At 53.7% G+C, this 15,765-nt stretch overlaps 1 protein-coding gene across 1 annotated transcript in view; it reads right to left on the bottom strand.

Annotated features, from left to right (window-relative positions):
* LOC142495793 (lysyl oxidase homolog 2) overlaps nt 1-1,720 on the bottom strand; it is a 121,722-nt gene extending 120,002 nt beyond the window's left edge. Inside the window, exon 1 of the mRNA XM_075601758.1 lies at nt 1,410-1,720. The gene's annotated coding sequence lies outside the window, so the exon portion shown is untranslated. The remainder of the gene's footprint in view (nt 1-1,409) is intronic.
* Between the last annotated feature and the right edge of the window lie 14,045 nt (nt 1,721-15,765).

The following is a 15,765-nucleotide window of genomic DNA, read 5'->3' as shown; positions in this document are numbered from 1 at the left end:
GGTTGGGGCGGGTAGATTTTTTTTTGGGTGGTGGGGAAGCATGATTTCTGTTGGCGGACCTGCTGGGGGAGAAGGTAGAGAGAGAATGGGAAGAGGTAGAATGAATAATACAGCATAAATAGTAACACTATTAGATAAATATCATTATAATATTCATTTTTAGTAATGTCATTTGTTGTATTAATAATTTTTTTTTGTGTCCCGGTTTTCCATTTTTAAAATCTGGTCACCCTACTGGTTGAGGATCAACACAGTACCATTGTTACACTTACAGTACAACCCCAGCGCTGTGCAAACTTAGGTATTGGAGAGTCTTATATTACCCCTGACAACCCTTTGTCCTAGAGAATCCTGGTATACGTGCTAGCACTCGAAGCTCATGGTTGTTAGTGTGGGACCGTGGCAGGCCTGTGTTTCGCAAAGGCTTCAGTACCCCTTTTACTTGTCTTGGTGATGAAGATCCTCTTTGTAGTTACTCACTGTTTCCTTAGGCCGGAGGCTTATGATCCCCTGATACTTTGCTCAAAGAGCCTGTCTGCAGTCTGCTCTTACTGCGGTGGCTGCTGCTCTGTCTGCTTCTACTTAGGCTAAGGCCCCGCTCCCAGAGTCAGCGCGCCCGCACTGCAGACAGGCGGTGCGCTGACATACACAGACCGCGATATGTAGGGAGCGGGAGCCGGAGTGGGAGGTGGGCGGGAGTGGGAGGTTTGACAGGGAGGGGGGGCGTGGCTTGAGCGGAGGGACCCGCTACTCTCCCCCCCCCCTCCCTCCATGGACTCGGGCTGGAGCTGCTGAGGGTAAGTAAAACACACAGGCACACACATACACACACACACCCAGACAGAGGCAGGCACTCACGCACTCAGGCACACACATACACACACACACACAGACAGAGGCAGGCACTCACGCACTCAGGCACACACATACACACACACAGACAGGCACGCACGCACTCAGACACACACACAGACAGGCACTCACCTGCTTTCACTCCACACTCCTCCCCGCTCCCCAAAGCCTCTCCTCCTCCCGAAGCCTCCCCTCCCCATTGGCTCACAGCCATGCCACGTGACGCGTCAACGCTAGGGAACACCATTTTCTTGTGTCCCATAGCGGCTGACGCGCCACAGCATGTAGTGCGCTGTGCCGCCAGGGGGGACCGGGACCGGCTCGGGAGGATTCCCCTGCTGGTGGGGAACTCGCGTGTGGCCGTCCGCGCCAACGAGCGCAGCGGGACCGAGGCCTTAGGCTGCGCTTACAGTGCTGGTGACCACAACGTCGCGGCAAACCAAATGCATTGTCGCCAGCGCTTATAGTGCACGCGACGGCAACAAAGCGACGGAGCGACAGTGCTACCAGAAATCTGGTAGTCACCGATATTTGATTTTTTTCGGCGACGGTCTCACCTTGCGTCCAATCGGAAGCTTCTTTGTGCCTCTGCCCTCCCCTTATGACGTCGCCTAAACTTCAAATAAAACTAATAGCAATGGCGACGGTGACGTCATCGGTCACGTCGCCGGCTTTATAAGCGCAGCCTTGCAGCTGCTGCGAACTGCTGCTTATAACAGAAACTATTCTCTGCAGAGTTCCTCTTCTCCCTCTCTCTATGTGGGGCTCATGCAGACCCCTTTGTACAGGAGGGATCTGCACACAACCTCACTCCATTAGCTCTCAGCAGAACTCCCCAGCCTCTCTCCCTCTTCAACTGTCACCAACTGTCATTCCACTGACTAAGCACAGTCACATGGTTCAGTGGAATGTAATTCTTAAAGGGCCATGTCCTGTACTGATAGCAGACACATGGGGTTACACCAGGCCTGCACAACATGCGGCCCGTCTGGCCTCTCCGTGCGGCCCGCGATGACTCCGGCCGGGCGCCAGTTAATTAAATAAATTAAAAAAATAAATTAAAAAGTTTAAAAAAAAAAGTTTAAAAAAATGCCGGCCATTCATCCCCCCCCTCCACCACCACCCCTCCTCCCCTCCTCCACCCCCCCTCCTCCACCCCCCCTCCTCCACCCCCCTCCTCCACCCCTCTTCCCTCTCTCTCCCTCCCAGCCCCCGGGTTTTGCGGTGCGCTGGGGCAGCAGCAGCATGAGGAGGATGCGGCAGCCGTGTGGTTTTTTTTTTTCAGTAGCAGGATGCCGGGGAGGTTAGAGCATGCCGGGGGCGGGGCTTAGTACCGGGGAGAGGATGTGCTGATCTAAAGGCCTCGTTCAGGGTGCAGGCTTCGGAGGGAGGGCGTGCTGCCGTGCAAGCTGCCGTGGGACACAAAGTATTCAAATTGAATACTGGTTGTCAGGGTAACAGCTGCCCTGTCTCTGAAGCCCGGAGTTGATGCTGGCTACAGTTTCAATAAACAAAAAATTCGTTTTTTGAAGCTGTAGCAGCGTCACAGGGACCTCGGCAGCCAATGAAATCATTCTTGAGAATGATTTCAAGACTGCAACTTGGATCCCTAACCTCAGGTCTGTAGCCCCGCCCCCTCAACTCCTGAAAAAGTCTGCTGGGGATGAACACACATCGCCCTCCTGAACGCCCCCCTCCAACTCCTGCCTCTGGCACCCTGAAGTGTGTGTGTGTGTGTGGTGGGCTGCTGACATGTGAGGGGGGGTGGGCTGCTGACATGTGAGGGGGGGGGCTGCTGACATGTGATGGGGGGGTGGGCTGCTGACATGTGAGGGGGGGGTGGGCTGCTGACATGTGAGGGGGGGGTGGGCTGCTGACGTGAGGGGGGGGGTGGGCTGCTGACATGTGAGGGGGGGGTGGGCTGCTGACATGTGAGGGGGGAGTGGACTGCTGACATGTGAGGGGGGTGGGCTGCTGACATGTGAGGGGGGGGTGGGCTGCTGACATGTGAGGGGCGGGGGGAAGTGATGTGAGGTGCAGGGGGGAGAGAGTGATGTGAGTTGCAGGGGGAGGGTGTGATGTGAGTTGCAGGGGGAGGGTGTGATGTGAGTTGCAGGGGGGGAGAGAGTGTCATATTGAGGGGAGGGGGAAAGAGTGTCATTGAGGGGAGGGGGAGAGTGTGTCATATTGAGGGGAGGGGGAGAGTGTGTCATATTGAGGGGAGGGGGAGAGTGTGTCATATTGAGGGGAGGGAGAGAGTGTGTCATATTGAGGAGAGGGAGAGAGAGAGTGTGTCATATTGAGGGAAGAGAGAGAGTGTCATATTGAGGGGAGGGAGAGAGAGAGTGTCATTGAGGGGAGGGAGAGAGTGTGTCATATTGAGGGGAGGGGGAGAGTGTGTCATATTGAGGGGAGGGGGAGAGAGTCATATTGAGAGGAGGGGGAGAGAGTGTCATTTAGGGGAGGGGGAGAGTGTCATATTGAGGGAAGAGAGACATGGGGGGGATGCTGACTTGTGGGGGGGGGGATGCTGACTTGGGGGGAGGGGGCTGCTGACATGGAATGGGCTGGGGGGATGTGGAGGGGGGTATTGTATGTTTGATGTGGAGGGGGGTATTGTATGTTTGATGTGGAGGGGGTATTGTGTGTTTGATGTGGAGGGGGGTATTGTGTGGGTGAGGGGGAGAGATGGGGGTATGAGAGATAGATGGGGAGTATCGTAAAGGTTGATAGTGAGGGGTTCTGGGGGAGATATGAGGATGATGATAATGATGAGAGGTGCTGGAGGAGAGATGATGATGATGACGATTTAACCCGTGCGGCCCAAATTTTTTTTCCTTGGAGCAGTTCGGCCCTTCTCACTTTACGAGTTGGGCAGGCCTGGGTTACACTTAATTGGCAGAGTTCTTCTGAAGGAATCTCTGGGGTTTCAGGCCTTGGACATTTTTGCCTTTATTCATTACCCAGGTAACAGGGAGTATGATATAAGATTTACAAGGAGTGAGCTGTTAGAAGCATTTTGGCATCGGTTTGAGGACTTGAAACTCGCAGAACTGTGGAAAGACATTGTGACCATTCCTGTGTCCTCCGGCAACTAAATTAGTGACCATTATATTCCATAAGGAAACTGTTGCTAAACACATTATATATTGGTTACAGAGACAATGTACTTTCTGACCTGGAAAACATTGGGAAGGAGAGTGGGGGTAGACTGGGGGCTGGAACTATAAGGGTAAACTGTGTGACAAAATGTGGTATTGTTCACCATCTCCCAAATTCGTTCTTTATTGGAGAGGACAGAGGGCTCTGTTTCTACAGTGGCCAGCCCTGGCTTTGCTTTACATGTGGATCCAATAGACACTTAAAGCTGCAGTTCAGTTTTTTTTTTTTTTTTTTTAATTAATTTTTTTACTTCAATAGTTTCATGTGTGCAATCTCTAATTACCTAAAGAACTGTATAGCTGCAGGTCAATTCGTTCTCCATGTATTGATAGGTCGAAATTTGGTGACATAATTAGTGAAGGGATCTGTTTATATTCTGCTTGTCTATCAGTGGAAGCTCATGAAGTGCTAGAGCAGGGGTGAGCAAACTTTTTATGCCGAGCCCCCCTTTTCATCCATGAAATTTCTCGGGCCCCCCCTGCCTGATGTAATCAAAATCACATGACGTCAGCGCACGTGAGCTGGTTCAGCCATTGAGGGCGAACCAGCTTTGTAACGCCCCCGCCACGCGTCTACAAAAAAAGTATTTATAGCACAAATTACATAACTTAAAAATAAATATTATAATATTTGTCTAATAGCGTTCCCATTTCTGCTGTATTATTAATCTCTCTCTTCCCGCCACATTAGAACACCTCAGGACCTCTCTAACCTCTTCCAGTCTCTCCCTGTATTTCTCACTCCCCCTCCAGTCCCTCTCTATTCCTCCCCTCAGTGTCTCCCCCTCCCCCCCCACTCTCTTTCCCTCCCCCCAGTGTGTGTCTCTTTCTCCCTCCCCCCATTGTCTCTCACTCTCTCCCCTCTTCCAGTCTCACACTCCTCTTCCAGTCTCTCCAACTCCCTGTATTTCTCACTCCCCCTCCAGTCCCTCTCTATCCCTCCCCTCAGTGTCTCCCCCCACTCTCTTTCCCTCCCCCTGTGTCTCTCTCTTTCTCCCTCCCTCCCCCTAGTGTCTCCCTCCCTCCATTGTCTCTCACTCTCCTTCCAGCCATTGCCTCTCCCTCCCCCCAGTGTCTCTCTTGCACTCTCCAACCAGCTATTGTTTCTCCCTCCACCCGGTGTCTCTCTCACACTCTCCCTCCAGCCATTGTGTGTCTCTCTCCCTCCTGCCAGTGTCTCCCTCCCTCCCACCAATGTCTCTCTCATCCCCATCCCCATGTAGCTCTTTCACCCCCCCCTCCCCATGTCACACTCACTCTCACCGCCCTCCCCATCTCACACTCTCACCCCCCTCATGTCACTCACACCCTCCCCATGCCTCAGTCTCACACTCACTCCCCCATGTCCCAGTCTCACACTCAATCCCCCATGTCCCAGTCTCACTCTCCCACCCCCCCATGTCCCAGTCTCACTCCCCCCCATGTCCCAGTCTCACTCCCCCCCCATGTCCCAGTCTCACTCCCCCCCCCATGTCCCAGTCTCACTCCCCCCCCATGTCCCAGTCTCACTCCCCCCCCCATGTCCCAGTCTCACTCCCCCCCATGTCCCAGTCTCACTCCCCCCCATGTGCCAGTCTCACTCCCCCCCATGTGCCAGTCTCACTCCCCCCCCATGTGCCAGTCTCACTCCCCCCCCATGTGCCAGTATCACTCCCCCCCATGTCCCAGTCTCACTCCCCCCCATGTCCCAGTCTCACCCCCCCATGTGCCAGTCTCACTCCCCCATGTCCCAGTCTCACTCACCCCATGTGCCAGTCTCACTCACCCATGTCCCAGTCCCACTCCCCCATGTCCCAGTCTTACTCCCCCCATGTCCCAGTCTCACTCCCCCCACATGTCCCAGTCCCCCCCCATGTCCCAGTCTCACTCCCGCCCCATGTCCTAGTCTCACTCCCCCCCATGTCCCAGTCTCACTCCCCCCCCATGTCCCAGTCTCACTCCCCCCCATGTCCCAGTCTCACTCCCCCCCATGTCCCAGTCTCACTCCCCCCCATGTCCCAGTCTCACTCCCCCCCATGTCCCAGTCTCACTCCCCCCCTATGTCCCAGTCTCACTCCCCCCCCCATGTCCCAGTCTCACTCCCCCCCCATGTCCCAGTCTCACTCCCCCCCCCATGTCCCAGTCTCACTCCCCCCCATGTCCCAGTCTCACTCCCCCCCATGTGCCAGTCTCACTCCCCCCCCATGTGCCAGTCTCACTCCCCCCCCATGTGCCAGTCTCACTCCCCCCCCATGTGCCAGTATCACTCCCCCCCATGTCCCAGTCTCACTCCCCCCCATGTCCCAGTCTCACCCCCCCATGTGCCAGTCTCACTCCCCCATGTCCCAGTCTCACTCACCCCATGTGCCAGTCTCACTCACCCATGTCCCAGTCCCACTCCCCCATGTCCCAGTCTCACTCCCCCCCATGTCCCAGTCTCACTCCCCCATGTGCCAGTCTCACTCCCCCCCATGTCCCAGTCTCACTCCCCCATGTCCCAGTCTCACTCCCCCATGTCCCAGTCTCACTCCCCCCCATGTCCCAGTCTCACTCCCCCATGTCCCAGTCTCACTCCCCCATGTCCCAGTCTCACTCCCCCATGTCCCAGTCTCGCTCCCCCATGTCCCAGTCTCACTCCCCCATGTCCCAGTCTCACTCCCCCATGTCCCAGTCTCACTCCCCCCCATGTCCCAGTCTCACTCCCCCCCATGTCCCAGTCTCACTCCCCCCCATGTCCCAGTCTCACTCCCCCCCATGTCCCAGTCTCACTCCCCCCCATGTCCCAGTCTCACTCCCCCCCATGTCCCAGTCTCACTCCCCCATGTGCCAGTCTCACTCCCCCCCATGTCCCAGTCTCATTCCCCCCCATGTCCCAGTCTCACTCCCCCCCATGTCCCAGTCTCACTCCCCCCCATGTCCCAGTCTCACTCCCCCATGTGCCAGTCTCACTCCCCCCCATGTCCCAGTCTCACTCCCCCATGTCCCAGTCTCACTCCCCCATGTCCCAGTCTCACTCCCCCATGTCCCAGTCTCACTCCCCCATGTCCCAGTCTCACTCCCCCATGTTCCAGTCTCACTCCCCCATGTGCCAGTCTCACTCCCCCATGTGCCAGTCTCACTCCCCCATGTGCCAGTCTCACTCCCCCATGTGCCAGTCTCACTCCCCCATGTGCCAGTCTCACTCACCCCCTCTCCCCATGTCACACACGCTGATGCAGGAAGCAACGAGATGCTGCTGTGTACTGTAGCACAGCGCCACCTAATGGCCAAAAGAAAAATTGCAGCTGCAGACGGCTTTTTTCCCTCTGCTCCTGGCAAAATCGCCGCTGCTTCCTGCGCCCCCCCTAAACAATCTTGCGCCCCCCAGTTTGCGCACCACTGTGCTAGAGGGAGGGCAGGGCTGACAAAGGGGTGTGCCAGGGCTTGTGAAAGGACATGAAGGGACAGTGCCTTAGCAAATGGTTGTTAAAATAGAATACAAGAAAATTGGTCTTTAAAAGTTGTTTTTTTTAAAACAGAAAATGCTAAAAATATTTTTTCTTACTACAGAACTGATTTATTAAAAAAAAACACACATGCAGGATATTGACTGAACTGCAGCTTTAAAGGGGCAATCCAAGCGGGACAATTGTTTTATGTTTTTTTCTTTTAAACATAGGGTTGAAGCACGGGGTCTCTGGAGCTGAACCTCCATTGATTTCAGATCACGTCCCCCTGCTTCCAGAGATACTTACCTCTGAAAGGGGGTGCCGGTATCGCTCTGCTTTTTAAAGCTCCCGCGTCCTGTAGGCCAATAGAAAGACGCACCGGATCACGGTTTCTTATTGGCCCATAGGGCGCAGAAGCTTTGAAAAGCGGACATAACATGATCTCTGCTAACCAGCCGGAGTGGCTACCGGTACCCCCTACAGAGGTAAGTATCTCCGGAAGCAGGGGGTCCCAGGAGCTAACATGAATGGACTTCAGCTCCGGAGACCCCCTGCTTCAAACCTATGTTAAAAATAAAAATAATAATTTGCCTGCTTGTATTGCCTCTTTAAGTGCAGGCTGTGATGAAATCAGGAGCAGTCAATGTGGGGTTCTGGAGGCATACTGATTCTGTCTGTCTTAATGTAGTGACATGAAATTTGTGCGGGGCACAAGGGCAGCACATAATAATGGTTTCCAGAACAGTGAGACAGCACCAGCGGAGAAAACGCCTGTAGTAGTTGACACCCTGATAGTGGTTTCAGCCTTCACCTTTATTACAAGGTAATGAGATAAATGAGTTTGGGAATAGATCTACAGTCATGTGAGGCCCGTGACCAGGGGCGTACCTATAGCCCGGGCAAAGCACGCTCTTGGAGGGCCCGCTCTCTAGCGTGAACAATGCATTATTTTGCTTCTGCGCATGCGCGATCAGAGCTTGCCGATCACGCATGTGCACGGGCAGCCAGTAAGTGCTGATCGCACATGCCAGTAGGAAAGAGCCGATCACGCATGCACTCTAGGAAAGAGCTGATAGCGCATGCGCAGTAGGAAAGAGCCGACTGTGCATGGCAAGAAGGAAAGAGTCGATCGTGCATGCACAGTAGTAAAGAGCCGATCGTGCATGCGCAGTAGGCAGGTGATGATCACATATACGCGGCCAAACAATACCAACATTTTGCCTGGGGGCCTGCACATTCCTTGATACGCCACTGCCCCTGTCCATGAAGAGGAGACGGCTGGGATGGATATATCGTCTGAGCAGGAGAGGTGAGCAGAAGCTAATGGGGGCAAGATGCTAGCAACGGCCAGGCTAGGGAGTTACAGATATCAGGGATCCCCACCTCAACTGCTTTTGATGCACTAACCTGGGGGGAAATTATGGATAATATGGAGGAGGGATGAAACAACTGAAGCCTCCAGTGAGAGTGGAGAGGAGGAAATAGCAGATACTGTGAAACAGAAAGATGTGTCCGCCCACTAACTAACAGCCAATTAATGTCCACTCTGAACGGTAGCGTTAACTGTTAAATCTACAATTTCCTGTGGTATCGCATTCAGGAAGTTAAAAAAGTGCGATTATGATATTGATTTTTTTACAGGAGACGAGATTTAGCATAGCATCTTTCATTCTAGAAGAGATTGGAGAGAAGAGGCTTGATTTTTGTCTAATTGACCTGATTCTTAGGATAGAGTTGGGTTTTTATTTAAAATTGCACAATTCCAGTGCACAAAATAAGCTGAATTTTCACCAGGTCGATGCTTATTAATTGACATTATTATTGATAAGATTAATGTTTATGAACCCCCCTCCCCAAAAAAAGAATATGAAGAAACTGTGCTATTAGCCGGAGACTCCAACTATGTAACACGTAATCAGGATTGTCCAGGGAAAAATGAAAAGTTGATATATGATGCAGTTTGTTTCAATGAAATGTGTCGAGACGCAAACCTTAAAGTACGATATGTGCCCATGTTTCCACACAAGCCTGGGTACACCTTTAGTAGGGGGTGGGGAGAACCGTAGTCAAGACAGATAGAATTTATGTGATGAGTGCTATTGAAATGGGTACAATCGGTTTAAAACCAACAGAATTTACTGACTACCTCTTACTAGAGGCCACTATTGATCTTAAAGAAGCTGTACCTATTAAAACAGATTATAACATAGATTGGGTGTATATACAGTACAAGTAACATAAATAAGGGGGCTCCACCAGTCATGAAGGGGTTAAGCAAGGATTTTATAGGACAATTATTCACAGTATGCTATTTAATGGATACTGTTACATTTACTGGCAGCAAACTGTACACTGATTTTTTTCTGTTTCTGTACATGTATAATTTAATTTTGTATAATTTAATATACTGTATAATGTAATGTTTGGTAAAACAGTTGTTAGGGATAATATATATATATATATATATATACCAGTATATATATATATGTAGCCAGATCCCCCTCGCGCACTCGCCCCCTCCTTCCCCGTTGCGAGCGCGCGGTGTTGCTGTGCGGCCGGTTGCCATGGTGGGATCGGGCGGTTGCCGGGGACGCGATCGGGCCGGTTGCCGAGGCCGCGATCGCGTCGTTAGGGTCCCGGCGGCTAGCGGAGCAGGGCGCCGCCATGACAGTTAGTTCGCGCATGCGCAGGAGGCCAGCTAGCGCGGGAGGCCCCAGATAGCTCGCGCATGCGCGAGAATAGACGGCCAGCCCCCAGGGTGCATAGGGGCAGAGACACCTGACGCCAGGGAGCCAATAGGGCTAAGGGATTTGCCCGGGAAGGAGAGATACTTTTCGCGGGGTTTTGCAGTGAGACAGGCACTCAGGATCCGGACCAGCTAGGGGTAAGAGGTGGGTGCAGGGGTCAGTGACCCTCTGCATAGGCCAGCAGCCCCCAAGGTCCCAGTTAGGTCCTGAGCCACCTAATAGCTTGTGGAGCTTAGGGACAGGCCCTAGATAGGGACACTGCCCCATTATTTGGTCAAGTAGTCAGGGACACAGTGCTGAAGCCGTGCGGCCCTGCGAGGTGGGTTCTGGGCTCAGAACACCACCAAAGACCCTAAGACTAGGAGAGACATTGTTCGCGCTGGACTTTCAACCCACGCGGTGTGGAGGATAACGTCGGATCGTGCGGATTGATATCGCGGTACCCGTGGCTGGAGCCCGGGCAGGTAACCTGCAACTCACGTGCACCAACCAGGCCTATCACCAAACATAGTGGCTGCGCAGTCACACACACATATGCACAGTGGTATTTGACTCTGGGAGTACGAGACATTTGGGTGGGGGTTACTGGACACAGGGTGGGGTCACATTGTGGGTGGTAGCGTCCGCCGTGACGCCTAGAGGTGGTAGCATCCGCCGTGACGCCTAGAGGTGGTAGCGTCCGCCGTGACACCTAGAGGTGGTAGCGTCTGCCGTGACGCCTAGAGGTGGTAGCGTCCGCCGTGACGCCTAGTGTGGTTAGTGTCCGCCGTGACACCCAGTGTGGTTAGCGCCCGCCGTGGCGCAGGATGATGTTATGATGTTATTGTGTGATATATGTAGATATAGTTGGTTATGCAGTAAAGCCAGTCCTGTTTTACATTCGTTCGCTTTGTGTGGTTGTTTCCTGTGAGGGCCTCCTCCCACTCCGTTGGGATCCCTCCCAGGTGGAGGCGTTGCACCTAGAGATGTATAGGATGTATGTACCCCAGGTTCCCCGTGGCGGAAACTCAGCCCTCCTGTGAGCCAACAGGTAATGCACCACACCTGCGTAACCTTGCATGTTTCTACACCTCCACAGTATTATCTGCGAGTGGGTGGGGGAATACCCGTTACATTTGGAGGCGCTGCTGAGAGCAAGTCCTGGGGTGCCCTGTTCCAATTTTTTTTCTAAATTGCCCGATTCATATTTTCATCATGTCCGTGCCGTCACCGCAGGATGTCTATGCCTGGGCCTTAGCGCACCAAGTATCCCCAAGACGCGCGGTTGCAGTGACCGGGGTAGCAATGGATACAGACTTATCTACAGTGCGCACGCAAGTAAGAAGTTGCCCGGGGTTGGCCACCGCCCGGGTGATAGACTATAAACTGGATATTGCTGGCCGGGGGATCACCTGTCTCCTGTACACCATGAGTGACATATGCTTAGAAACGGCCCCCCATGTATTAAACCTACCCGAGCCCTCCGCAGAGGACTGCCGCATGATCTACGCTGACTCCCAATCTCCTGAAGAAGCGTCCACTAGTACTGGATTACACCCGAGCCAACGAGTGACCAGTACGCCTCGCCGAGTGGACCCCCCTAGGGTCTCTTTCACCCCAAGCGGATTAGGAGGTACCGCCAGCTGGGCCCGGAGCCCGCTCATCCCACCCAACCCTGATCAACAGTCTGGCGGGACCCCAACCATGCCTGGCATAGGAACGGGGAGCAGTAGTCAGGCCCTTAGTGGGAATCTTGACGTGAACACGATAGTCTCCCAACTAGCCGAAGCTGTAACCATTTCGACGCAAACACAGAACTACCGGAAACTCAAGGCCTTCTCTGGGATTCTGCCGACGCCCACGGGAGAAGAGGGGATCGAGGCATGGAGGGACCATACGCTTCAAATCATAGAGGAGTGGTCGTGTTCTGAAGCCAGCAAGAGACAAAGACTGGTCGAGTGCCTCCGAGGCCCCGCCGCTCGGTTAGTGCGAGCGCACCGGAGCGTGGAAGGAGAAGTTACTGCCCAGGAACTAGTGGAAATGCTAATTAAATCCTTTGCCAGAAAAGACGACGAAGATGAGCTACTGGCTCAATTCAAAGCCCTCCGACAACGTGAAGGACAAGATTTATCTGCCTTCGTTTGTGACCTACAGCTGTCCCTGGGCACCCTCCTGGACAAGCATATCATTTCCGCGGCCGAAGCAGACCGATACCGGTTCAAACAGCTACTCAAGGGGTCGTTGCCTGACCACAACATAGCTATAATGATGCGGGCCGCCCCGATCGCGGCAGTATCCCCTAAATACGGGGAACTAATGGATTACATAAGAGACCATGAAGTGCAGCGCCATTTCCATGAATCAAAGAAATCCAAAACTACCCTCAAGAATGACCCTGTGGCCCCCTCGGCCCCAAAGAGTAAGAAACCTTCCACACCAGAGGAGGAAACGACCCCCAAGTCGTCTGTTCGGGAAAGTCGTAGTTCTGAGCGGTCCTCATCCACGTATAAGGGTCGTCCGGACCGCCGTGAGGTATCTTGCTACAACTGCGGGAAGAAGGGCCACATCTCGTACTATTGTCCGGAGAAGGAGGACCAACCGGAAGAAAAACCTCCCGACCGACGAAGCACAGCCCGATCGATGGTATGCCGAGCCCAGACCGTCGGGCCTGAGGTGAACGCCCCTCAGGGAACCACGGATTCTCCTGCTGACGCTGGCCCCAGTGAGGACGCCTCCCCCGGTGAAGCTTGCAGTCAAGTGGGCCCCGCGGCCATCGTGCCCGTGGTAATAGAAGGGATATACGCCTCGGCCCTATTGGACACCGGGTCACAAGTGACCATAGTATATCGCAAGTTCTATGACCAGCACCTTCAACACTGCCCTCTGAGGCCGGCCGAACATATGAAGGTTAGGGGATTGAGTAATGAAGACTACCCCATCGATGGGATTGCAAGGGTCCATCTGGACATACTCCAACTGAACACCGGCAAGAAGCACCCTATGCAGGTAGCGGCCATGGTATGCCCGGAGCCCCACGACCATTGTAAATACCCCATCATCTTGGGAACCAATGCGGACATAGTGCAAGCTATAATTCGAGCTTACTTGAAAGAGACCAACGAGCTGCCGCTGGCCGATTCGCTCCTAGACCCCGTCTTACGAGAGGAGTGCCATCGGGTATATGCCATGGAGACCTCTACAATCGTCAACGAGGACTGACGACCATATTACCAGGGGGAGTGCAAAAGATGGCCGTCTGGTGTTGTTATCCTGACCGAGACCAGAACGACCAACTGTTCTCGCTGGAGAGTGAGCCTGAAGAAGAAGAGGTTCAGCGAGGGTATAGAGTACTACCCGAAGTAAGGGAATGGACGGCCAAGATCCCTATTAGAACCCACGTGTATGTGCAGAATCTCTCCCCCTTTCCGATGGAGTTTGATGTCGACCAGAAGTTGGGATGCATATACCCGGTCATCCCGGTGGGAGCCACGCCTCAGGTGAAGGCGGCGGCCGCGCATGAGCGGATAGTCGATCTGGACTTCAATTTCGGCGAGTCGACGCTGTCCACAGAGTGGAAAGAGCGGTTGACCACCCAGTTGCTGCAACGACGACATGTGTTCTCCACGAGCGAGATGGATGTGGGGTGCAGCCGCAGTGCCCAGCATACCATTCGGATGAGTGATGCCACTCCATTCCGGGAACGTTCTCGTCGCCTTGCCCCTCGGGATGTGGACGATGTGAGGAACGCCATACAAGACATGGAAACCGCTGGGATTGTGACGGAATCGCGAGGACCCTACGCGTCGCCCATAGTGGTGGTGCGGAAAAAGAACGGGTCCGTACGACTGTGTATCGACTACCGAACACTGAACAATCGCACGATCCCGGATCAATACAACCTTCCGCGCATTGAAGAGATCCTGAATGCGCTGAATGGGAGTCACTGGTTTAGCGTGCTTGATCTCCGATCAGGATACTATCAGGTGCCCATGACGCCGGAAGACCAGGAAAAAACAGCTTTCGTCTGCCCCCTGGGATTCTATCAATTCACCCGTATGCCCCAAGGTATATGTGGGGCGCCTGCTACGTTCCAAAGGCTGATGGAAAAGACTATCGGAGACATGATTCCCCGGGAGTGTCTGGTTTACCTGGACGACATTATTGTCTTCGGGAAGACCTTAGAAGAACACGAGGAGAGGCTGCTGAAGGTGATAGATCGTCTTGGTCAAGAAGGGTTGAAGCTATCACTCGACAAGTGTAGGTTTTGTCACACCTCGGTGACCTACGTGGGACACATCGTGTCTGCCCAGGGGATTGCTACTGATCCAGCCAAGGTAGAAGCTGTGGTGAACTGGCCACGTCCCGATAATGTCACGGAACTGCGGTCCTTCCTCGGTTTCTGTGGGTATTACCGTCGGTTCGTGGAAGGGTACTCTAGTCGAGCTAAACCCCTGAACAATTTGCTGAAGATATACCCTGAAGATACTGGGAGAAAGGCCACGTCGGCCCGTCAACCGTTTGGCGATAAGTGGACGCCTGAGTGTGAACGGGCCTTCCTGAACTTGAAGAAAAGTCTGACTGAAGCACCAGTGCTGGCCTATGCTGATCCAGAACAACCGTATGTCCTGCATGTGGATGCCAGCCTCAATGGGCTGGGTGCTGTCCTGCATCAGAAGCACCCCGAAGGTCTTCGGCCTGTAGCCTACGTCAGCCGCAGTCTGACACCCAGTGAGCAGAGATACCCCGTCCACAAGTTGGAGTTTCTGGCTCTCAAGTGGGCGATCACCGAGAAGCTTCACGATTACTTGTACGGTGTCACCTTCGAAGTAAGGACGGATAACAATCCCCTCACGTACATCAATACGTCGGCCAAATTAGATGCAGCCGGCCACAGATGGCAGGCCGCCCTCAGTAACTACCGCTTCTCCCTGAAGTATAAGCCGGGGCCATTGAATATTGGGGCGGACGCCCTCTCCCGAAGGCCAGGACTACTCGCTACCCCCGATGACGAGGAATGGGAAGAACTTCCCGGCTCCGGAGTGCGGGCTATGTGTAAAACTGCAGCCATAGTTAATGACCAAGTGGCCTTCTCCGAGTTACGAGTGGCTGACTCCTTGGGATGCCAGTCGCAGGCTGTCCCCGCCGCCTACTGCGACCCAAAAGGGATGCACCTCACGCATGACAAGGTGTTCCGGTGGAAAGATCTGGTAGACTACCAAATTCAAGATCCGGTCGCTAGTATCATCAGGCACGCCGTTAAAAAGAGGAACCCAGCCCTTCTGAAACGTGCGCCCAATGACTTGGTGGCATTGCTCATGCGAGAATGGGACAAATTTGAAATAGACAATGGCTTGCTCTATCGGGTGGTGCAATACCACAATCACCCGGATAGGAGACAACTAGTTCTACCTAAGAACTTACAATACCTGGTGTTGAAGTCCTTGCACGATGAACATGGGCATCTCGGTGTAGAGAAGACTTTTGGGCTAGTCCGAGACCGGTTCTTCTGGCCCAAGATGCGGGAAGCGGTGGAACAACACTGCCGCCGTTGTGTCCGGTGTGTTCAACGCAAGACGTTGCCTACCAGAGCAGCTCCCATGGCCCATCTGAAGAGTTCTG

This window comes from Ascaphus truei, chromosome 5, assembly GCF_040206685.1.
Source record: "Ascaphus truei isolate aAscTru1 chromosome 5, aAscTru1.hap1, whole genome shotgun sequence".
NCBI classification, from domain to species: domain Eukaryota; kingdom Metazoa; phylum Chordata; class Amphibia; order Anura; family Ascaphidae; genus Ascaphus; species Ascaphus truei.
The sequence above is the reverse complement of the archived record's forward strand: the minus strand, read 5'-3'. Positions and strand labels throughout refer to the sequence as shown.